This window comes from Drosophila gunungcola (genome assembly GCF_025200985.1).
Source record: "Drosophila gunungcola strain Sukarami chromosome 3L unlocalized genomic scaffold, Dgunungcola_SK_2 000002F, whole genome shotgun sequence".
Lineage (NCBI taxonomy): Eukaryota > Metazoa > Arthropoda > Insecta > Diptera > Drosophilidae > Drosophila > Drosophila gunungcola.
The window spans coordinates 3,201,471-3,226,872 of record NW_026453178.1 but is presented as its reverse complement, the minus strand read 5'-3'; the positions used below and the strand labels follow the sequence as shown (position 1 = coordinate 3,226,872).

General features: G+C 38.2%; 1 long non-coding RNA gene across 5 annotated transcripts; it reads right to left on the bottom strand.

Annotated features, from left to right (window-relative positions):
* Nucleotides 1–307: 307 nt before the first annotated feature.
* LOC128257557 (uncharacterized) lies at nt 308–22,502 on the bottom strand. 5 transcript variants are annotated; one of them, XR_008267879.1, is made up of 7 exons: nt 22,074–22,502; nt 16,316–16,836; nt 16,192–16,256; nt 989–1,255; nt 852–894; nt 750–798; nt 308–683 (listed from the first exon to the last, which is right to left on the bottom strand). It is a non-coding gene; the product is annotated as an uncharacterized LOC128257557 (long non-coding RNA). The 5 variants fall into 5 exon arrangements; XR_008267882.1 differs by having other exon boundaries at nt 852–915; nt 16,192–16,836; XR_008267878.1 differs by having other exon boundaries at nt 16,192–16,836.
* Nucleotides 22,503–25,402: the final 2,900 nt, after the last annotated feature.

The following is a 25,402-nucleotide window of genomic DNA, read 5'->3' as shown; positions in this document are numbered from 1 at the left end:
AAAATTAAAACAACGTAACGTATATAGAAAATAAAAAAAAGCCAAACCTTATCACACTTTATATTTTTTACTAACTTCAAGGTGCTGACATAACAATTTAAGCATTTTAATTGATTTTTCAATCTTAAATCCATAACTGGTTTTAAGTTTATTGTGTCGTTCTATAAATGCATTATATTGAATTTGCTTGATCCTAAAACGAATGCGTTTATAATTATAACAATAATCGCCACTTAATACAAGGTAACAACACATAAAATTAATATTATATATTAAGTTTTAAAATACTTCGTAAAAAGGTGTTCGTATAGACATGATTTTTTTAACATAAATATTTTTATAATCTGTTTTTGTAATGTAGTTCTTGCAATTTGGTTCTTCTTAAGTTAAAGATTTCGTTTTACATATTTTGATGAAAAAAATTAACAAGTGTAAACATTATTTTCATTAAGATTAATTATACTCTGAGCTACCAAGATATCGTTAAGATGGAAAATGTGCATCTATTTATATTCAATAAATTCTTGTTGGACAATATTGAAAAATATTTAAGTTACAACAGTATCACAGTATTGTGTACATTTTCATAATCAAATTTTAAGTGTTTTGTTAATATTAATGTCCAATTGTTTCGAGCCGGTCCATTGAAAATAAGAATGCAGATGAGGAAGTAGGTTGGACCTCTGTAAAATAAAAATTTTAATTAGTGAATATAATTAAATTTGTCAGTAACAAAATGATACACAAACCGTATAGTTCCAGCGGAGTTTTCTTGCAGCCAGGATTGAATTCAGAAATCTGAAACAAATAGTACTTTAATGATTATTTCAAGATATTTTATTCTTACTTACATGCAATTCAAACGATCAGAAATAAGCTTTTTGGTTTCAGTTTCTGAAATAAAAGAAATTATTCCTTTTTTATTGTGCTGAATCAATCATTGACTTGAAATTAAATGAAATCATTAATTATGAAAATATATGCTTACCTCTATTCAAAATCCATGTACTCTTACGATTTAAAAAACAAAGAAGTGGGAAAAAACTTGGATTCCAAGTGGAGACAGTTTGTCTGGTCTGACTACCTGTTGGATGCGCACACAGTTGGATGTGCTGAGGCTGGCCCGACTCATCCATCGGATAAGAATCTTACTCAATGGATTGAAAATGAATGAATCAATTTTATACCAAAATCAAGTTTATTTTTGTCTTAATGTCACGAATCAAGAATGCATCGGTATTTGGGCTTTTCACATCTGAAATATCAAGAAGATTCACCGTAAGATAAAGAGTTTCCGGTCAAACAAAATAAATGACACAACGTGTTGACTACAGTGATGACTTGAAATAGAGGACCTCATACCATGTTTATGAGAAATTAAAGTTAGAATTTCTAAGCTATTGTTTAGTTTATTCAGACCATACAATATGTCCATATCCAATAAAACAATTATAAAAAAAATGGAGTCTGAATAGTAGGGAGTCTTACATGAAAATTAAATAATACAAAAATAAAATAATAAAACAAAACAATGACTATGAAATAATGTTTTATATATATTTTTTTAAGCTTACAGCTTGGCTAATGTCGTTTTAAAAATACGGATTAATTATTTAGAAAACTTATTTTTTTTTTATTCCACAAACAAACAATCAAAAATATCATTTTTCGAAGTTTCCATTTCATGGTCAATTAATTAACATAATTTCAAATATTTTAACAGAAATTATTATATTGTTTATTTAGGTTAGTCAAATATAATGCAATACTATCTGTAAGTTAAATATAATCTGTCTCATATTCGAGGCATGGCTGTACCGAGCGGCAAAGTTTTCAAAACAAAAGAAGCTCCTAAATGAAGCCCCAATACATTTGGGCTGTTGAACGGGCATACAAACCAAATAAACACGTCGGTTTCCATTCGTTCCCCACACTTCACGGCCAGCTAATTAATGACGTTGGTCAGTCGGTCCGGTTTCCTCGATCCCGATCCCGATGCCGATGCCGATCCCTATACCTATACCTCGATCCCAATGGATCGGACCGGGGCAATATAGAGTGCAGGCCCTATAGAGTGATGCCATTTTGGTTTTTGTATTCGTTTTCGTTTTCGTTTTGGCTTTGGTTTTGGTTGTGGTTCGGGTTAAGGGGTTTCCTTTTCTCCTATAGTCTGGTGACGGTGTCGTAAGTGAAGTGCCAATAAACACGTGATTTACTTAAGCTGTGATCGAGCGGCAGGGACGTGGGCTCTCAGTGGATCTCTGGGACAGTCAAAATCATGGGGCTTATCGCTGCCATCGGCCATCAAGATGCCGCTCATTAATTTTAAAATTAGGCGGGTTTTCAAGAACAGAGCGAGCCCCAGAAATGATGTCCACCTTTGGCTGAAGACCGACTAAACTGGGCATCTCATCCCTGGATCCCAAACCCCTTTCCCGAAGAGACCCCGCGATGCATTGCGACCGACCATGAGTGCATAAATTAATTAAGTCGGTCGGAATGGGAACGTGTCGACCTTTTGTCTGGCATTGTGGCGAAGATGGCGGCTGTGGACCCTGCTGAACGTGTACGTGAACGTATAGATACAGATACATATACGTATAACGTAGGACGTAGGACGTAGGACGTAGGACGTAGGACGTTGTAAATTAAAAGCCGCGGCCGGGTCCTTTATATGCAGCTCCGCCGCAGACTGAGTCATTTGCATTTTGCCGACCAGGCCAGGCCAGCCTGATTATGAAAGATGCTGCGTGGGTGATAAATGGTCGTTGTCAGTCGAAAGCCCCAGCGATTGTTGCACTTTCAAATCCTGGACCATCCTGAACCATCCTCAACCATCCCGGACCCTTTCAACCCCATCATTTACACCAGGGCTAACCCCTTGCTGGGAGATTAGCTGCCGTCCTGCCAAATTTATTTGTGTGTTTATGTTCATCCCTCGACTGCTGACAAGGGCCGTGGCCGAAAGCCAATGCCAAAGCCAAAGCCAAAGGCTACACAAATCTAATAGATTCCGATTGAGTTTTAATTATTTCACTTAATTTTCTGACTGACTTGGTTCACTTAACTCTCGCCTGTCTCTTCTTTTCCACTGACTTGGCTGAACAAGCTAATGAAGCGAATAAATTTCTTGGCAATTATTTTGCGGATTGTTTTAATTGACCGCAAGATGCCTTGAGCTCGGGCTGCCCTTGCCTGCATAGATAAATGAGTGACTAGCCGAAGGAATCAAGAGGATAAGACGTCAAAGGGCCGCAGCAGGAGTTCGCTAATTAACTAATTGGCAAGTCGTTAACTCATGAGCCAAGGGGATTTTGCCCCAAAGCAGCAGCTTCACCTGCAATTTGTGTGAGTCCACATATATTTAATTTTTTCCAGGCAACTTTCTCACATAAAAAAAGTGACTTTGTTTATGATGAGTGATTGTTATGAGTTGTCAAAAAGGCATGCCACACAGCCAGCCGCATGTGTGTAGGTTATTTTTTTTGTGTAAAGAGGGGTTGTGATGGCCATGGCCGTTAAGCAGGAAATCCACCAGGATCTGTTAGAGTATGCCGTCAACATATGCAAATAGACTTGTCTACGGAGTCAAACCGAAGGTGGCCGAAAGGACCAAGAACCGAGGAGCGAGGACCACGTGTCTGCAGCGGGTTTTCCACCCTCGATAAAATACCCACCGCTGTCGACACCGCCCCCTGATAACAATCAACCCTGTGCGGCGGCCTCGGCGGGAGTTTACTTTAATGTTTTGACAGTAAAATAAACATATCCAAGTGCGGCTCTCATCACACGAGTGTGGGTGGACCGGTGGGTGGTTTTTTGGTGCGCATGCACGAGTACTCATTCCCATACTCCTGACTAGTACACACATGTTAATACCCGAGTAGCGGGGGCCAAGCACATAGATGTCAAATATAATTCATCATCCTGGCAAAACATCAAAGCCAGCCCCTGCAAGGACCAAGGACCACGGACCACGGACCAAGGACTGTGGACCAGGGCACAAACACAAGGCTACCGGCATGAGCAAACACAAAGTCGCCAACAGCATCATTATCAGTTTGGCGATGCTTTTTGCCCGGTCAAGTGAGCCAAGCCAAAATCCTTAGTGCCGTCTGGCTAGGGTGTCGAAATGAATGGGGTTCACTGAGATGATTAGACCATAAGAATGACACCTGAAAGTTAGAGACCTTATTACTATCTTTAGAGTAAATTAAAAATTATATTTCTATAGGAAAGCATGAATAAATATTTTTTCTCGATTTATTTAAATTAAAATAATATATTTAAATAATTAAAATTTTTACCTAAGATCATATTTTATTTGTTGTTTTAATTCAATTTTCGGTGCCATCATGGTTTTCAGTTTAAATTTATTTTATAATGTTAAATTTAATAGCTTATTTTGGCCATATAAAATACAATAAATGTAAGTTATGCCCTTCAAAATTCATAAAAATATAATTAAATTTTTTTTTAGTTTTACGAAACTTTTTTTTGTTGAGTTTTATTTTTAACTGTGTGTAGAATTACAATTGCCTTGAATTCTCACTGCACTAGCAAGTTTTTGTAGGTAGAACACCAGACGTTTTCCAATTGCTTAACTTATTTAACGCTGGTTCTTTTTTTGGTAAGCTTTGAGGGCTCACAGGGCAAAGAGCGGCACTTAGGTCGAAGGATTCGCACGACGTCCTTTTAAATAATTAATGTCAATTAGAGCCAAATCTAACTTTGGCCATCAGTCCGCCCGAAGGATTCAGGACGACTGCGACGCTTAAAAAGGTATGAACTGTTATTCGCCTACCTGTTCTGCCAACGGAACTGCCTGCTGTTGGGCTGTCTGTCATAAATATTTTATAACACCAATTACCAAGCACTTAACTTTCATGAATTTAATACGAAAGCTTCAGCTGCTGTTGCTGTTGCTATTGCCGCCGAGGGTAGACACTCATTTATCTTATGTGCCAATGACGAGCAATCAACACTCAGCACTCGATGTCACTTTTTCCCTGTTTTCTTCGTTTTCTTCGATGGGACAAGTGTAAGCCGGAAAATACACACATCTGCACACATATGCTTATAGTGTCGATATCGAGTCCTGGGCCACCACCCCAGCAAAAAAAAGGACCACACTTTCCGATTGGGTTTGGAAAAAAATACCAAGACTGCCGTGATTTACTTCCCCCTGGTTGCGAGAAATCCCAAATAAAATAAAATTAAATACGCATCAGGAGCACAAGTGCTAAAGGCCCGCGGCCAGGTCGCCAGTCCCTCGTCTGGCTGATAAAAACAATATCAATGGCCCACTGAAAAGAACCACCCTCAGTCCCAATTCCAATACCAAAATCCGCCGAAGGACGACCGTCTGGGCCAAGATTGGAGGCAAGGCTAAGCCACACAGTCACTGTATCGGATGAAACCGGCGCGTGCCGATGACGCACAATTCCCCCCATTGATATTCATGGCCGATTTTCGGCCCGATATACTACTCCTTCCCATTTCGCGTTGCCAAGACCAGACCAGAGCGGAAAACAAAACGGTGCACACATAAATAAATAAAATTTATGGCAGCTAGCATCGGTGAGCCGTCCCAATTGGATTTCGGGGCACTTGTAGTGGGGCTTTGATATGCCCGATTATTTCTGTTTGATTGTTTGATTAGATCGGTGGGCCGGAATCCGGTGAAATGTGGTTAAACGAACAGCCACGCTTAGTGGCATATGTTGACTTAGTTAGTTCTTTGTTTGCGAGGGGGTTTCGTAGTGATTAATTTGATTGGAAGTACTGTGATATAAATATGCTTTCCTTGGGGGTGTTATTATCATTAAAGGGCAATATTTAATCTGCAAATATTATGATATTTTAATCAAATAATAAACGGAGTTATCCAGTTTTATTTTTGATTTGTACTACCTTATTTATAAAGAACAGCATTTTTCCCAGAAAGGTAATACAATAATAATAAGGCATTTAGTTAATATCAGAGAAATAATTAATATTTCAAATTAGGATATTCATAAATCTGTCGTTAAAAGAACTGTAAACCAAATTTTAATATGATTTAGGAAAAATAAATTAAAAACATTTAATATTTTGCTAATTTGTTATTTTCTTATTTGTCCCCCCAATTTAATTTGTATCAGAAAAGTAATATTATTGACTTAATTTTTATAGATGTTAAGGTTTTTTAGATATCTTAGTTATAACCTGTTAAGATTATGTCTAAACAAGGCATACTTCGCAATAAAAAGTCTACAAATTTTTCAGTACATATTTTTCTGTATGCAATATCATATCTACATTTTAAATAATTGTAAACAACAATAACGTTGATGAATAAATAAATCAGAATCCATTAATATTTTACTTAATTGTATTTTCCTCTTTTTCTCCCTAATTGTATCAGCTATTAATTTCAATTAAATGAGCAAAACAAATTCTCCCCATCGCAATACTATTTAACTAATCTGGCTACAAGAACGCACCCCCGCGAAGAAGGATTGATTCCCGCCACCGCCACCCCAGCCTCTGTGCAGTGTGCTGCGAACTTCAGTATTTATTCCGGCCAAGTCGAAAGGGCTCTAAAGTCTCGGTTTATCTAAATGCTGCATTGTACTGCTAAAGTGTCCCCTGAGATTTTCCGAGGCGTTGAAGCGTGCCACCCCGGTTTTGGGCCAACAAAATGCAGTGGTTTCCGGTTCGCCAGCGACCCCAGCGGCCCAGGGCCATAGTGGGAGTTAATTCGCCAAAGTCAGTAACCTCATCAAAGAACGGCTAACCGTCTGTCTGAAGTCGGGTGTTTGGGACTGGGTCTGGGTCTTTTAGCCAAAGCTATAGCCTGCTGCTGGGGGTGTCGTCTACTCCACCGACGCCACATTAAATTCACGCCAAACGACGTGAGGCGCATATGTTTATGAGTCTCGTCGAGATTGAAAGCCAGGAGTGGAATCGAGTGGAGTGGCATGCCCATGGTTAACCGAAAGCGAGGCAGGACACTCCGTGCATAAAAGCCTCATGGACACCGCTTTGCCGATGCTGCTGGCTGCTGGCACTTGGCTCTTGGCTTTCTCTCCTCGCCGCACGCTGCCTGCTAATGGATTTCGTGGCACTGCCAATTGAAGGGTTAGGGTTAGGGCTAGGGCTAGGGCTGCAGGAGAAGTCCTCTTCTGGCCGCGCAGCATGCTTTCAATTTACTTCCACTTCCACTTCCTCCACCAAATGCCCGGCTCTGTTATTGTTGTTGCTGTGACTTACGCACCGTGAATGAATGCCAAAAGGCGCAAGGAGGCGGGGCAGGAGGTGGTGCCCGTGCCCGGGGATGCGATGCGATGGCCCAGGACGATACACACAAAATAATTATAAGTTCTTTAATTAAAAAAAAAGGGAAGGACGTCTTTGAATTCCATATAAACTTATTCATGGTAATGTTTGCCATAAACTATATTCAATTAGAATTTTTGTTTCAATTGTGAGCATAAAATTAAAAGCTAAACAATTTTAAGCCTTCATAAGAAATAATACAAAAATTTGTTGTTAAATAAACGCTTTTGTTTACTATTATAGCAGTACAGCTCTAAATATTTTTCTTTCTACTTAAGAGTCCTATTAGTTTTTTCCCAGTGTACAGCTGGGCTTTCGGTGCACGCGACTTTCACACTAACGTAATAAAGAGCTCAACGACACTCAAATTGAATACGTCTCATGGTGCGAATGCCGTAATGATTTTCTATGTGGAACTCGATGCAGATAATGGGGCGACCTTCCAATTCACCCACCATCCCAGTCCATCCCAGCCCATCCCCGCCCATCCCCCCAACCACCCATCCACCCATCCACTCCCCTTTTTCGAGGCCACCCCACGTAGCGTCTGCGGGCTGGGCGTTTTTGTTTTTGTTTGCCTGGTGATAGAAATTAACCCCTCAATTGAGGTTGAATTTAATTTGGCGCAAAATGGCAAGGGGGTGTGTTCCATCCGGCGAGTGTGTGTAGTAGAGTGTAGTGTGTGTGCTTTCCCTTTTCCGGCGGCTGCTCACTTTGCCACCGAAAGTAATATCGCTGTTAACGCTAAAGGGCCATTGTCAAATTGTCTCTTATTAATTATGATGATGCGTGTGCCGACTCCGTCGAAGGGGTGGTGTCGCATGGAATGCAAATTTCTGGGTCTGGGTCTGGTTCTGGTTCTGGTTCCATGGGCCTGGGCCTGGCGTCTTTAACGTAATTTATTGCGCTCTGCTTACGGGCAGGCTTACGGCTTACGGCATATTCGGAACAGTTATAGTGAAAAGTTAAGGCCGGCAGGGTGCTGCGAGGTCTATATCTGGTGCTTCTTTCGAAATCCGTCTGTTTTTTTGGACAACGGCAGGGGTTGAGTGGAGTGGAGTGGATGCCGGAGATAAGGTGGGCAGAGATCCCGGAGTCCTCCGGCTCCGGGTGAATTGATTTGGGACGAAACTATGCAAGGCACCCATGCAAAGTTTGCTTAATTTAGCCCAGACAATGGGGCTCCGTTGAACAATGGCGCACAATGCCATCATCGGGGCACAACACACACACTCTTGTGGTGACCAGACCCCCACAATCGGTTTTTGGGGTCCTTCGAATGCAATTCGACAGCTTAAACTCCCGGGGGAATTTCGAATTAAGCCGGCTAAATATTTCTTATGCAAAATTTTAATCGAAGTGGGGGATAAGTCCTCGTCTATGAAACTTTAAGTTCTAGGTTCTTTAAGATGGGACTAGCAATTTGTCTTGAAAGAGTAAAATTATATTTTCTTAAAGGATCGATTTTATTAGAAAAGAACAACTTATTCTTATATGGCCCTTAGCCATTAACTTAAATCGGCAAATTTGTATTTTTTAATCGGAACTAGAAGTTTGCATTTTTAAAAACCCCTAAAAAAATAAAACTATTTTAATGGTGTTTGACTATTTATATGATATATATATCTCAGTTTTCTTTGCTTACATTAATTATGTATTTTGTATACAAAAAATAAAGTTCCAAAAATAGTTCCTTAATAGCCCTTTAAATTCACTACTTAAAATTCGTAAACATAATACATAATTAGAAAATCCTAAGAAACCAATCACCACCATAAATCAAATCGGTTCTAGTGAGATTATTTATATATTTTAAATAGGGTATCTTTAAGTCGAACCATAAAGTTCCCAAAAGAGTTCCTAATTAGCCCTTCACATTCATGACTAGTGTTCCACAGGCCTAGCAAATATCTGTGACCAAAGTTAGCCAGCGGACACCTTAGGTGTTGCGGGATGCCACATCTCTCAGGCGCTGGCTGACGCTGACCCCCAAAGTGCCACAATTTATGGAGTCGCAGCAAGTCGCCTAGCGCCCGCTGATCGCGTCTTGCGAATCGCGTTCCATTCACTGGCGATATTTCACTGCTTTATTAAGTTAATTTCATATATCACAACTGCAGGCGCCAGTCGCTTGTAGGGCATTTGAGTGGCTATTCCCGCGACATCCCCGATTGGAGCACTCCTTCTGACCAGGACTGGCTGTGGTGCGCAGCTTGAGCTCGTTACTTTGATGCATTTGGGGCGCGCGTTTATTTGTGGACGCCACTTGAACAACAGCGGGGAACAGCACTGGAGAAAATTACCAGTATAGTTTACTAAGAGTTTTACGTTAAGAAAATTAAATCAACTATTTATGGTCAATGAGTTTATTAGCTCCAACTCTTTATACAGTTCACTGTTAGTTCATTAGCTCCATACAAATCTTCATACAAATCACTTAACACTCAAATGCAAATTAATAAGTATTGCTATTGAACCTATATATTTCAAATGTATATTTCGCGATTTAATTATGGAACTTTATTACTACAATTAACTTGGTAAAGCTTTATAAAACTTGTAGAACATAAATAAATTTGTTTAAAGACCAAATCAGAAATTTATAGATGTCTTGAAAATTGTTGTAATACAAACTTTTCTATACAATTTCAAATTTCATTCTCTACATTTGCGCCAAATAAAAAAAATTATTAATAAAAAATATCAATTGAAAATTCATTATTCTAAAATTTACAATTTACGTTTATTTGTTTGCTTTTTTTAATTAGACATATTTGTATGCTTAACAAGTTTACTTTTTTTTTGTGCACCTCTTACAAGCTGTTCTGCCGTTTGCAAGTGCACTAAAACAAGCGAATGGAGCTCGATTAAGATAGCTCACCAAATCTGCGGCCCGAACAATGCCCAAATTGGCAACATCACTCAATTGATTTGCGGCGTCCCCAGCTGCGACCCCTTTCTCCTAAAAAGTCGACGGTTTTTTATGCCGCCGACCGCCCATTAGCCACATGCGCGCCTGCGTGACACAACGGCATCAATCAAAGTTTCACCCGTTATTCCCCATGACGTATGTGTGTGTGTGTGTGTGTGTTTTGTGGGTGGGTGGTGGCTTTGAGGGTGGGGGAGGGGTATTCGCGGTTCGACTTTGCCATAGGCGTGTATTGGATTCGTTTGCCTGTGCCGGCTGCGCGTAAAAAGACATTTTGACAAATTCAAGTAGCGCCATCTACACTCGACTTTAATAGCTTTTATACTGCTTGTCACGATATTTCATCAGTCAAAAGGGGCCGTGGCGTGGCCCAAACCACGGCCAACACAAGTATAAATGGATTGACACACATGGCACTGGCACTTCGATGGTGGGAGGGGCATATACGGAAAAAAAAAGCTAGAGGAAGCGCGAATTTTATTCGATGTTATTTCCATTTGAAAATGAGTTATTGACACATGTAGCCACCCCCGAAAAAAAGGGACAACCCGTCGCAACCGCAGGACCAGTTCCCGATCTCCAGTACCCCGATTTCCCAATCCCCGAATCCCCGGAAAATTTTTGGAACATTGCGTGGGAGCGGCCGGGCAAAGAGCGCGCATAAATTTTGGGCTTCCAAAACAAAAAAAAGAAACAGAAATAAAATGGGGGACTCCCCTTTGTTTTCCCCCATTACACACTCAGATTGCGATTTGCCTGCTTTCTTTTCTCCGATTTGATTTATTTTATTTGCTTTGTGCGGCGCCGCAAGTGCTTCGCCCAATGGTTTATTAATATTGTAGGCGTTGCTAGTAACGTGCCGCTTTTGTTTGGCGAAGTGATTCGCCAGCCGGATACGTTGTTATATTATAGTCCCACAACGAGGCCGGTGGAAAGCGGTTAATCAAATATCCCTCATTATGGTCGTCATAGCACAAGTTATTCGCCTTGATTTGGGCGTTTGGGGGGTTAGGTTAACTAATTTGGAAATAAAATAGTGGGTGATATTTCATCGGAAAATGATTGGGGCTTTTATTTAATGACCGCAATTCGGTAAAAAGTTTGTTTTGACAGGTTTTTAAATGGTTTATTGAAATATTATTAAGCTAACAAATATAAAGAAATTCAACAAGAATGTGCATTTTAAATTCACTGTTTTTAGCTTAATGAAAATGTTTTATTTTTTGCCATATTAAAAACAAATAGAAAACCAAAATGATTATAAATTAATATAAATAAGAAAGTAGGGTTCTAATTTAATTATTATATCTGATTGACATTTAAACCTATGTTAATGAAGTTTAAGTGTCCTGAATCTCACTCATGAATCTCCGCTTAAAAACATTAGGGATAATAATAACCAAATCAAAATATTCAGCTAAGCCATTTTCTTGCATTTTCCTAAAGTTTCTTTCAACTACAAATCTTAAAGCACTCCAATGACCCTGAAAATCTTATTTACCAAAAACTGGACCCTAAAGAGAGTGTTGCATTTTCCCCTCCAGACGACTAACGTAGGATGACAGAACTAGTTAGATGACTGATTGATGAAGTAGATGAACGAACGAACAAGTGATGAAGCGGATTGCGTACGTGTGTGCCACATTAGATATTCATACGCACCGTGGTCGGGATTTGGCCACCAGGAGTAGATGTATGTAGATTGCGTTTTTGGGGCGATGAGACGAATGTCCTGGGGCCGCCCAGGCGCTGTTGCTGTCTGATAAATCACATATTTTCGCTGATCAAATCAATCTAATTGACATCACTCAAAATGATGGCGGAAAAGTTTCCACATTCATTTTCGCATTGGCAACAACAACAACTAAAAAACTGCGAATAAATGAGTTCCACCCCCAAAACGAACGCCCCGGGGTCTGTTTTGGTTTAATGGTGGCTCTGTTTTGCTCTTGTGGTGCGTTCCCATTCCGCAGAATTCAGCTTCCAGCTCCATCTCCACATCCCCCATTTCCCATTTCCCATTTCCCAGTTGCCTATGCGCTGAAGCAGCGTGATTTATTTTCATTCCGATGGCAACGCCACCCAAATTCAACGCTCCGTCATCCTGACATTCGAATTGAAATGCAAATTCTGACGAATGTGCGCTGGTTTTGCGCACATGCCTGAATGGAGCGGAGCGGTACAAGGAGGGCAGCAAGGACATCATGGCTGAGGGAGGGGGAAAATGGGAGGACGACGGATTGACTGACGAATGACTCCCGGCGACAGTATAGGCGGTAAATGAGCGAGCTATCCATGTGTGTTACTTTCTGGATACCACACTCGTATATACACCAAGCATCAATGTACTCCACACACTCGCATGTGCCGAACCCATCCACATAGATATGGATTTGGATTTGAAATGGCATATGGGCATACGTACACCTTCGAATGTGCGTATCATTTCACATGCATCCCACGCCATTTGAATTGAATAGCATCTCATTTACTCTCGCATCATTATTTTTTATTCGAGTACCTAAGACGCTTGAGGACGAAATCCGGCTGCCAGGCCGTGTCCAATCGACTACTGAAGTGTGGTGCTGCCTCAATCGAAATATATCGGATAAGTTATCGTCTTAAGTGGATTTAAGCCCCATAAAGATATGAAGCTGATTGTAGGATACCATAGTAAAGTATTGAATACAACTTTGAATTGCAATATACAATACAGATACACCTTTCTGTGAAAATATAGACTTGTGGTTTAGTTCCTTAAAAATCTACGTTTAAATAATGGCTTGTAATTTTAATGATGTAACCCCTTTCTAAATTTCCAAAAAATGGCTTTGCGGAACCAGCGACTAAAACCTGAAGTTTCAAGACAATAACTTCTCTTACAGACTTCCGATTCGTAAGAGGTATATCTTAAAAGGCTTGTGACTAAATTCTCTAAAAATCTGCATTTAAATCTTGGTTTGTAATTTTGGATCGATTTTTTTATAATTTTAATGATGTTACCCCTTTCTTAATTTCCAAAAAATGGCTTTGCGGAACCAGCAACCAAAACCTGAAGTTTTAATTCCATAACTTATCTTACAGACTTCCGATTCTTAAGAGGTATATCTTAAAAGGCTTGTGACTAAAATCTCTTAAAATCTGCGTTTAAATCTTAGTTTGTAATTTTGGATCGATTTTTTTGTAATTTTAATGATGTTACCCCTTTCTTAATTTTCAAAAAATGGCTTTCCGGAACCAGCTACCCAAACCTGAAGATTTAATTCCATAACTTATCTTACAGACTTCCGATTCTTAAGAGGTATATCTTAAAAGGCTTGTGACTAAAATCTCTAAAAATCTGCGTTTAAATCTTAGTTTGTAATTTTGGATCGATTTTTTTGTAATTTTAATGATGTTACCCCTTTCTTAATTTCCAAAAAATGGCTTTCCGGAACCAGCTACCCAAACCTGAAGATTTAATTCCATAACTTATCTTACAGACTTCCGATTCTTAAGAGGTATATCTTAAAAGGCTTGTGACTAAAATCTTTAAAAATCTGCGTTTAAATCTTAGTTTGTAATTTTGGATCGATTTTTTTGTAATTTTAATGATGTTACCCCTTTCTTAATTTCCAAAAAATGGCTTTCCGGAACCAGCTACCCAAACCTGAAGATTTAATTCCATAACTTATCTTACAGACTTCCGATTCTTAAGAGGTATATCTTAAAAGGCTTGTGACTAAAATCTCTTAAAATCTGCGTTTAAATCTTAGTTTGTAATTTTGGATCGATTTTTTTGTAATTTTAATGATGTTACCCCTTTCTTAATTTCCAAAAAATGGCTTTCCGGAACCAGCTACCCAAACCTGAAGATTTAATTCCATAACTTATCTTACAGACTTCCGATTCTTAAGAGGTATATCTTAAAAGGCTTGTGACTAAAATCTCTAAAAATCTGCGTTTAAATCTTAGTTTGTAATTTTGGAACGATTTTTTTGTAATTTTAATGATGTTACCCCTTTCTTAATTTCCAAAAAATGGCTTTGCGGAACCAGCAACCAAAACCTGAAGTTTTAATTCCATAACTTATCTTACAGACTTCCGATTCTTGAGAGGTATATCTTATAAGGCTTGCGACTAAAATCTTTAAAAATCTGCGTTTAAATCTTAGTTTGTAATTTTTGATCGATTTTTTGTAATTTTAATGATGTTACCCCTTTCTTAATTTCCAAAAAATGGCTTTCCGGAACCAGCTACCCAAACCTGAAGATTTAATTCCATAACTTATCTTACAGACTTCCGATTCTTAAGAGGTATATCTTAAAAGGCTGGTGACTAAAATCTCTTAAAATCTGCGTTTAAATCTTAGTTTGTAATTTTGGGTCGATTTTTTTGTATTTTTAATGATGTTACCCCTTTCTTAATTTCCAAAAAATGGCTTTCCGGAACCAGCTACCCAAACCTGAAGATTTAATTCCATAACTTATCTTACAGACTTCCGATTCTTAAGAGGTATATCTTAAAAGGCTTGTGACTAAAATCTCTTAAAATCTGCGTTTAAATCTTAGTTTGTAATTTTTGATCGATTTTTTGTAATTTTAATGATGTTACCCCTTTCTTAATTTCCAAAAAATGGCTTTCCGGAACCAGCTACCCAAACCTGAAGATTTAATTCCATAACTTATCTTACAGACTTCCGATTCTTAAGAGGTATATCTTAAAAGGCTTGTGACTTAAATCTCTAAAAATCTGCGTTTAAATCTTAGTTTGTAATTTTGGAACGATTTTTTTGTAATTTTAATGATGTAACCCCTTTCCTAATTTCCAAAAAATGGCTTTGCGGAACCAGTGACTAAAACCTGAAGTTTAAATTCCATAACTTATCTTACAGACTTCCGATTCTTAAGAGGTATATCTTAAAAGGCTTGTGACTAAAATCTCTAAAAATCTGCGTTTAAATCTTAGTTTGTAATTTTGGATCGATTTGTTTGTAATTTTATTGATGTTACCCCTTTCTTAATTTCCAAAATATGGCTTTGCGGAACCAGCGACTTAAACCTGAAGTTTTACGTCAATAACTTCTCTTACAGACTTCCGATTCTTAAGAGGTATGTCTTTAAAGGCTTGTGACTAAAATCTCTAAAAATCTGCGTTTAAATCTTGGTTTGTAATTTTGGATCGATTTTTTTTGTAATTTTAATAATCTTAATTTCCAAAAAATGGCTTTGAGGAACCAGCAACCAAAACCTGAAGTTTTAATTCCAAAACTTATCTTACAGACTTCCGATTCTTTAGAGGTATATCTTAAAAGGCTTGTGACTAAAATCTCTAAAAATCTGCGTTTAAATCTTAGTTTGTCATTTTGGATCGATTTTTTTTTAATTTTAATGATGTAACCCCTTTCCTAATTTCCAAAAAATGGCTTTGCGGAACCAGTGACTAAAACCTGATGTCTAAATTCCATAACCTATCTTACAGACTTCCGATTCTTAAGAGGCATAGCTTAAAAGGCTTGTGGCTTAATTCTCTAAAAATCTGCGTTTAAATCTTGGTTTGTAATTTTATATCGATTTTTTTGTAATTTTAATGATGTTACCCCTTTCTTAATTTCCAAAAAATGGCTTTGCGGAACCAGCTACCCAAACTTGAAGATTTAATTCCATAACTTATCTTACAGACTTCCGATTCTTAAGAGGTATATCTTAAAAGGCTTGTGACTAAAATCTCTAAAAATCTGCGTTTAAATCTTAGTTTGTAATTTTGGATCGATTTTTTTGTAATTTTAATGATGTTACCCCTTACCATCACTAGCAAAATATTTTGTTCCTTATTACTTTCCAAAAAGAGCCGAACCCTAGGATTTAACTTTGGCTACTGCCTGTGCTCATTGCACCACTTATTAATGTATAAAGCCTAGCCCATGTACTCGGGACTATGCTACACACATGGCAAACACTCACCCTGAAACTCCTGCACTGAATCCATCCTTTGCTTCTAATGAAAGCCGGGTCGGTTAATTCAACATCTGCAAAATGCAAGGATGTGGATATTTTTAAACCAATTTCTGTTGCCGGGCGGGCCTACTTAAAGCCGGCATCATCCGCTAGGAGCTAGAGCTGGAGCTGGAGCGGGATCAGAAACAGGAGCTCGTCCATCAGCCTGGACGTATGTAGTACGTGGTGTCTGCCAGCATGTAAATGCTGCTTACAGGCCCAGACAATATTAACAATTCCCCGCAACTTGGCCGACACTGTACTCGAAGGGTCGTCCCTCAGTGTGTGTGCGAACATTATATGCACATAAAGTGCCCTGCTTCTGCTCCTTCAACTGCAGCCCTCGTTTCTCTTCCTTCGTCCTTCGCGACACTCGTGGCAACCATGTTGGTGTTTTTGTCCCCGCCATAGACGCTGCTCCTTGGCCACGTTAACAACTGTATCCCTTGTGGGCGCTCTCTTTTGATGTAGACGAGGATGTCCTTCGTGCCCTGTAGGAAATGCTGCCAGGCCGTGTCCTGGCATCGTCCTAAAAGTATGCTGTAATTTTTTTTAGTTCCTAGCGAAATTCTGCCATGATCGTAGGGGTAGAAAATAAAATAAAATTCGGGGCTGAAATTGAAATTGATTTGTAACTTAATATAAAAATAAATATATATATATTTTTTATTTTATTTAACAATTAATGCTTTCATTAAAAAACCCCATTTTCAAAATATTAAACGTAGTTTCTAAAAAACCTATTTTATTGAAAAAATAAAAAAGAAATATTCCACAAAACATATTACCTGGGATATTATTTATTAAACACGTACAATTTTTTAGAAAATCAATTAATGTATTTATATTTTTTAATTTGATCTCAGTTTAATGTAAAAATTTGATTGAAAAGTTTTTATCGGAAATAAATGGAATTTTGTATGCATTTTATTTAGTGGAAAAGTGTTACTGTTGTAAATGATTTTGTTATTAATAATTTAACTTTTTTGGTAAAAAATAACGTGAACTTTTAGATTAGCTTCAAATTCGTGCACTGAAACTCGTAAAAAATCTGGGCTCTTCCCTTATAAAGTCCATCCACATATGAACAATCGTGTGTACCTAACACTCATGTGGATGTGCCTCGTGTGTGTTGTTCTTGGACTGCCACTGCCGCTGTCAGTGACGTCGTCGTCGTCGTCGTTGTTGCCGTTGCCTTTGTCGTTGTTGTTGTCAGTGTCGGTCTCGGCGGTCCAGTCGCTGGTGAAGGCAAAGTTGTTCAAGTGGCAGCTTAATTCGCATAAAATGAAAACACGCTGTCTACATTGTTCCTACAACTTTTGGAGTTTTTTATGGCACTTAAAATGGCTGCTAGACAAAGGCTTAACAAACGGCTACTGCAGGATCTACGGCTCCTGCTCTCTCTTTATTACGTCTGTGCTGGCGTATGTGCTCCTTTCATTTTGGCCAACTTGAAGACAATAATGGCGTATCTAACAGGCTTATTAAAGGTGGTCTGGTCAAAAAAACAAAAAAAAGAGAAGACACAATGCAATCTCAGTAGCAAAGAAAAAAACCGGTTGGCTGATTCGCTACGTAGATATGGATATGAGGGATATGACCTCTTTTAAAAGTGTCGCCCCCACAGCAACACTTCTGCCCAAAAATCAATAAATGCAAATTCATTTTTATTGTTAACATTTAAATAAAAGGTTGGACTTCATGGGCAGTATACAATGTAAAAAGCCGGGGAATGCCACCTCCGATAAACCAACATCAATGAAAGCACTCACATTTTTTTATAAATTCCCTGTTCTTCATCCGCAAGCGCCAGACCTTTGCGGGCGCAGCTCCATTTCGCCCAGTCCACCTGGCACACGGACATCAGGCATCAGAGTGTTAAACGGAAAGTCCGCAAATAATCGACTACGGTGAATCCCATTTTTAAAGCAGGAAATTCAAGGAATTTAAAGGCTCATTTTCCGGTAATGTAAGCCGTGCGAAATATTTAAATCAATTTAATTTCAAAGTAAGTAAGCTTTAAGGAATAATATTTTATTGTGCTCTAAAATATTAGTTGGATTTTAAAACTAAAACCCTTCTTTAATATATTTGTTTATCTATTTGAGTTTAAGAAAACTAGAAGGTATGAAAGGTTAAATGACAAATAAATTATCACCCTTATGAGTAGCAAAGAATAATAATAAAGACATTATATAAGAATTTTTGTAGAAAACATTTCATTAACTTCCTGCAAATGGAGGCTGGTATTTTTTAATAACAGTCAAGGGGTTGCCACAAAAAGCGTGCCAAGCGAATGAACAGCTTAATCGCCAGCACGAACGCTAAACACTCACTGTAGCGGTGGCTCCCGTTAAAAGCGACCCCTAAAAGCCATAAACTAAACCTGTTCCCCCAGCTGATAGTTGGTCTTTTCATAGCTGGATAGGTTTTTAGAAAGAGTCTCAGTTGGTAACCCAACGATTGCCAAACTGAATTGAAGCTTTCTTAATGCCAATCATTTTTTTTTAATTTGGTTTTAGCTTTCAAAGACAGCTTATACATAATTTAATAAATCACTGTTCAATATACTATACTATAAAAAGGTGTAAGTGTGCTTCCTAGCTTCTTGTTAAAATAAATAAATATATATTAATCATACAAAATAATAATTGCGATAGTCACGCCCAGTATTTTTTGCATTGCCTGCTGCTATATAAATTTCACATTTAATGGTGAGAATGGGTTGAAAGCATTAATAAGTTATGTTTGTTTAGAAAAAAATTAGCAATGTTTCTCAATAATTTACACACTTAACAAGGTTTCCCGAAGAAATGTGCGTGCAGTGGCGCTCTTCATTAAAATAAAAATTCATTTTGCTAAAAAGTATTCATATGGCATATGGGAGGAGGGCTGTCAGACGGTGGATTCAGTCTACCGTCAAATGAAACAAATTCTATTTTAGTCGAACGCGAGAAATAGTTGCATGCCACACAACAAAGCAGACTCGTTCCTAGACTGGATTATGAATATTCATCGGTGGCCTTATTTTATTCGCACAGAAGCGTAGAAATTTGACCCAAAACTCAGGAGCGTGTCAAGCTGGCGTTTACAAAATATAGGTATTTCGTCTGCTTACTGCCCAAACTCCAATGTATAGTATATTATCTATTTTGAAACAATCAATCGAGTACGTTAGGTATCGCCATTCCCACAGCCAAAGGCAGGCAACGACCCTTCGTGTAGGTCCAACTTCTTGCTCCACTGCACCCAAGTGCAATCCGCTTGCATGTGGATGTGGATGTGGATATGGACGTAGATGTGGCCAACTGGCCGTCGCCGATCTGCGGTGTTGCTGTTGCAGTTGCAGTTTAGCGGTTATATTCTGCATAAATGAATATGTAATTTATTTTATTATGGTGCAAATTGCGAATTGAATTGTTTTTAATTATTCCATACTTCGCTGGTAACCGCCAAGTTTTCCTAACCGCACACAGAGTCTAGCCAGTCGGTTAGTTACGAGCGTATGAGCACGAACAATTCGTACTTATTCGCGATCGGAAACAAAATACTTTTGGACACAAAGACCAAAACAAAACTGTTAATTAGCTTGGTTTCTCAAAGCGAACTAGGAAGGTCTAAGTAGAAAAAAAGAGTGGAACGATTTAAACAAAATTGTTGCATGCTAACTTTTGGGACTTTAATTATATTGTTTAAGGTGAAAATAATGCAAATGCGGAAATTCATCTACAATTCGTTGATCTATTAATTCCAATTAAAAATAATGAGGTTGATTTTTAATTTTTAGAATACGAAAATCAGTGGGAAAATAATAACGTTTTCGTAATTATTTTTTTATGCAATTATATTTGAAGGCAAAAAAAAGGTGAATAACATAGGAAGGAATCAATTATGGTTATTATAATTTTGGCCCAAAATTAAATTCGCAAGTAAAAACAGTTATGATTTCACTTTGGCGTAAAGCAGTGAAGTTTTTAAGTTATTTTATCTAGTCTTAACGAAACCAAATAAATTAATAATGTCCTAACAATCAAAGATTTAAGCCTATTTTTGTATTTATTAGAGAATTTGTATATTACCCCATTCAACCGCTTTTAACTTCAAAACCTCACGAAAATCGGAAAAAAGATAAATCATAACACTAGTGAATTTGACCTGTGACATGTGCACTTAACACATACTTTAGTTTAATACATTTTATGACCGTTCTCGGACCTTCAAAGTATCGCAGCGGCAGTATGCAAATTCGCTTGCGTTTCGTGTGCGCTTCGGAGGATATTACTTCGTTCTCGACTGGTTCTACACCTTTTAACCATAACAAGAGTGAGTGTGGTGGCCGTGCTACCTGGCCGACAGCCGGCTGCGGCTTTCTTGAACTAATTAAAAATTCCAGCGCCGCAATTGCGAAATTGGTCTCTTATCGGTTGTATCATCGACGCCACGAACGCTTAAACATGATGCGCTGATGAATAGCTGCCTAGGCTAAGGGTGTACCACATATCGTATATGCTTTAGATGGGCAAGGGGTTGGGTGGCGGTGAAAATGGGAAAGCATATTTATTTATGAATACGATTATTTTGCCCATGATAATTTTTTGTTTCTCTCGATGGGCAGGTTTATTTTGCAATGTCGATGGTGCCCGCAAAAGCGACGGAGGCGTTTTGCGAAACAATTTCTGTTTATGGTCCCAGACACGCGACGAACATAGTTGCGTGGCTTTTCATCATACGAATAAAAAAAAATAAATAACGAGCGCAGGAGAAAACTCTTAGGCGCTCCGCAAGGTATTTTTTAAACCCATTGCATGGCATTACCTAGCTCGTCAAGGAAAACTAATGGAAACATATGCTACAGTCCGTTGGTCCAGCACCTTTGAAGGAGCCTACATTTCGTCACGAATTGAAGTCTTGAAGTCTTAAATATCTATTACTTTTGTGTGTCTATGCAAAAAATATTTAAGTAGTAAGAAAACGTTAATCGGATTAGAATTATCCAATGCATTTATTAAACTTGTATTTTAAATTTATTTATGTATATACCTTTATATATTAAATATTAATAACCATTACCCGCTTTATTACAATTTAATTGAGAGCTATGACTATTTATGACTAGTCAAATATAATTTACCTTAGTGGTTTTATGAAAGTTCACGAGTAAAAATTTGAATCCTTGCTTTTTTTTCTTTTACTCTTTATGTTTTTATATAAAGAAATAAATATAAATATAATTTACCTTAGTGGTTTTATGAAAGTTCACGAGTAAAAATTTGAATCCTTGCTTTTTTTTTCTTTTACTCTTTATGTTTTTACAAAATGAATTATGTTTTAATTTATATATACCTTATGGTTTTATGAAAGTTCACGAGTTCCTATATGCAAATATTTGATTGGCTATATTTGAGGTTTTCAGTAATATTATAACAATATCAACAGCAAGTTTAAAATTTGAATCCTTGCTTTTTTTTCTTTTACTCTTTATGTTTTTACAAAATGAATTATGTTTTAATTTATATATACCTTATGCTTTTATGAAAGTTCACGAGTTCCTATATGCAAATATTTGATTGGCTATATTTGAGGTTTTCAGTAATATTATAACAATATCAACAGCAAGTTTAAAATTTGAATCCTTGCTTTTTTTTTTTACTCTTTATGTTTTTACAAAATGAATTATGTTTTAATTTATATACAAAGTGTACCAGATCTTGAATTATAAATATGTATTATAAATATTTGTATATTTTATTGTGTTAATATCCTAAACTTCGGCACAGAATCAGCACCCCCGCTGTGATAGATGATTATCTAGAACACTATCACGCAATTGTTGACTGAACAATACTTACATGAAAGCGCTGTGGGGACTTCAGGTAGTTCAGGTAGCAGCAGTTGTCGTTCACCGGGTGCAAAGTCCACGCGGCCGGGGGTCACTTGTAAAGCTTCAGCGTTTCAGCGTTTCAGCGTTTCAGCGTTCCAGCGTGCCCGGGGTCATGGGCGTTATAAAGCCGCCGAGACGTTGGTTGACAAGCACGTGACAGTGTAAACTTTGGCACTCTTGTGTTTGCTCATGTCGTGTGGAGCTGTTGATCTAACGATACTCCTACCTTGGCCCAATCAGGGGCACGCACTTTTGGGTTATTCACAACTTTGGGATATTTGTGGATATAGATATGTGTGTGGATACGGTTACGGATACGAAAACCACCCACCGCCACCCATCGTGTGGCAACCTGTTTTGGCCTTGCGCGCCCACTCTCGCCCATGATGCGCGCATTACCGAGTTCGAGCGCATACTAGTTGTGTGTTGCATGCTCGCTTTTGGCCAAAAGCACTCATTGCAAAAGAGAGTGGCGGAGAGAGCGAGAAAGAGAGAGGGTTGCCGGTCGGCACAAAAGTTGCGCATGTGCAGTGGAAAACGGGTTTTCTCCGCCGGTGCAAAAGAGATGGGTAGTCCGATTCGCGGGCGTTACTGCTCTTTCCAGGTGGGCGGCAGGCGGTGGGCGGTGGTTGCAACTGGAACTTGGAACGTGGAAATCGCTCCGCCTCCTTGAATGCCACGAAATATGGCCAAAATGCTCGGGCAGCCTTGGTATTTTTAGGCTACGAATATGCCAGGTTTTAATTAGTACACATGGCCGGAAAAACCAGGGGGTGTTCTCAAATCGCCAGTGGGTGGGTGTCTGGGTGGCGACTGTTTATGCTTCTCCATCATACCTTTGATCCAATTTAGAAATACCATGGAGCCTGCCAAATGGCCAATTAACTCACTTCTGATCAAAGGCAGCGCAATTCCCTTTCAAGGACTCCAATATAGCCACAAGCGATCCAAAAACTAGACGGCTATCCGTGGGTTTCAGTGCACCGGGAGAAATGGGCTATGAATTTATGTAATTAATATATTTATTTAGATTTATCAAACCTTATTGTAAACGAATACATATCCAACAACCGATAATAATAAAATAGAATAAATTTCTGATTGCCTTGGATTGCTTTTGAGAACAATGAGCATGTATTATATTAGTTAATTACTGAGTAAGAAAAGACAATGCAATCTTTAAATTGGTTTTCTTTCACAATTGAAAACTTTTCGATGCAAATTCGGCAATGCATTGTTAAACACCGGAATCATTTTCATTTTTATTGATTTTCATTCAAAATAACCAATTTTATATAAACTAAAATCAAGCTTACAACAGCCAAAAAATTATAAAATTAAAGTCCGCCTTTTCTCGTGATAATTTTACTCTCAAAATATTTTACATGAACTTAAGCTTAAACTTTGGTATTAAATATTTAGAATATAGTAAATATTTAAAAATCTAGAAAACCTATTAGTTATAGTTCCTTGGTTTCAATGTTATCAATTTATCTTGGCTTCATTTATTTACCCCTGACATGTTATGAATTGTTAATTTTACGCACTAACGTTTCGATTTGATTTCCGCCGTGTACGAGTCCGTCCGTACATACATTATTTAGACGGGGTGGGATTTTGGGCCTGGGATATGGTTGCGCAGAACACGAGATAATCAGGCGAGCCCAGAAAGGGGCCTAGCCTGCTCTTTGTCGAAAATTGCATCCATGTCATGCATGCGCATCCATTCATTACCTCGTGGCTGAGTGGTTGGAAGACAGCGTTTGGCGTTTTGTACCCCAGCAAATATGCCGTGTTCGCATGTTATCCCAAATGTCCCTGGGAGCTCAACAGCCCCCCTTAGTCCCCATAGCCTCCTAAAACCCCCTTTTTTTCGAGCCCCTGGCCACCCTCGGCCGACCAGACAGTGTGTACTTTATTTTGCCGAACGAACAAACATCTTGTCGGACGAGCAAGCAAATGACTTTTCCCGTCCCAACTTTCAGCCGTTGTCCTTTCTGCGTGCCGTGCTTTTTTGTTACCTCTATCGGTACTAGTTTAGTCCCGCCATTTTGTGAGGGTAACGCCACGAAAATCCTTTCAGGTGATACGAGTAATGCCAAAATACTGCATACAATTTGGATGGCATTACCGGATTCAACAAGGTGCGATAGCAACTGCCCTTATATGTGGGAAACTGTTAATTAAATCTTTAATTAAAGGCGCTAGCAAGAAAATGAGTTTAAGCATTCTCGATAATAAAGCTGTGATGAAAATCATTAAATATTGTATTATTTAAGGAACTATATAACTGTTGAGATGTTTGCTATGGAGGGCTTGCTTATGTTCATATGTTTTTGAAAACTTCTTTTTTCTTTGTTGTTAAATAAAAAAAAAACCTGATATTTTGAATAGCATAAATAATGTGAGATCATGCAGTTTAATATGTTGCCTAGCTTCCAAAAGAACTTACAATTTCAATTTAAATTGGTTATGTTTATTGGAATCCGAACACAATGATAATAAAATGTAACATCATTAAAATCAAATTTAGTTTAAATCCTTAAACTAAATCCTTTCGTGTGGTACATTTTAATACATTTTATTGTATTTTGTATTAACTTTTAAAGTGGCTGTGGCCATAATAGCTCAAGAACTATAAATTAGGGAGATTATACTTATAGGGGTCGTTCTTGAAAATGCATATGTTTATTGCTAGTTGTATATTTATTAATTTATATTCCACACTATTTTTTATGACTGCTCATCACAACATGTACATGTATATGGCAATTAGCTTCTGAACTACCAAAGCGCATTCCGATTAGAACAATTATTTTAGCTGACATTAAGATGGGAAAAAGCTTTAAAAACTAATATGATAAATTCACTTATAAAAACCTCTTTGCAATCGGCATGGCAGTATTTGTTTGGCATTTTATGAGGCGCTCAGCCGCAATGGCGAATCTAAATTGTATCCATGGAAGCGGGGCAGCATCTGTTCGGATGCAAATGCTATCTGCAAACTGAATGGGCATATTTATGGACATGGTACAAGCAAAACCTATGACTCGGCTATCATCCAGTTGGCTCCATGATCTCAACGATGGCGAATTTCCGCAACCGCTCATGTCAGCGCGTCCGAGTTTAAATGCGATCTGTGGCGCAGGTATCCGCCAGATACGTGCCAGCAGCCAGCACATAAAGGTATGTAGTAGTATTCTCCGCTGATTCTCCTCTCTGGGCTGGCGACTGTAGAGACAGCCATCGCTGGAAGAAACATGAGCCAAATAAAAAGCCCATTTGCACATAAATTTA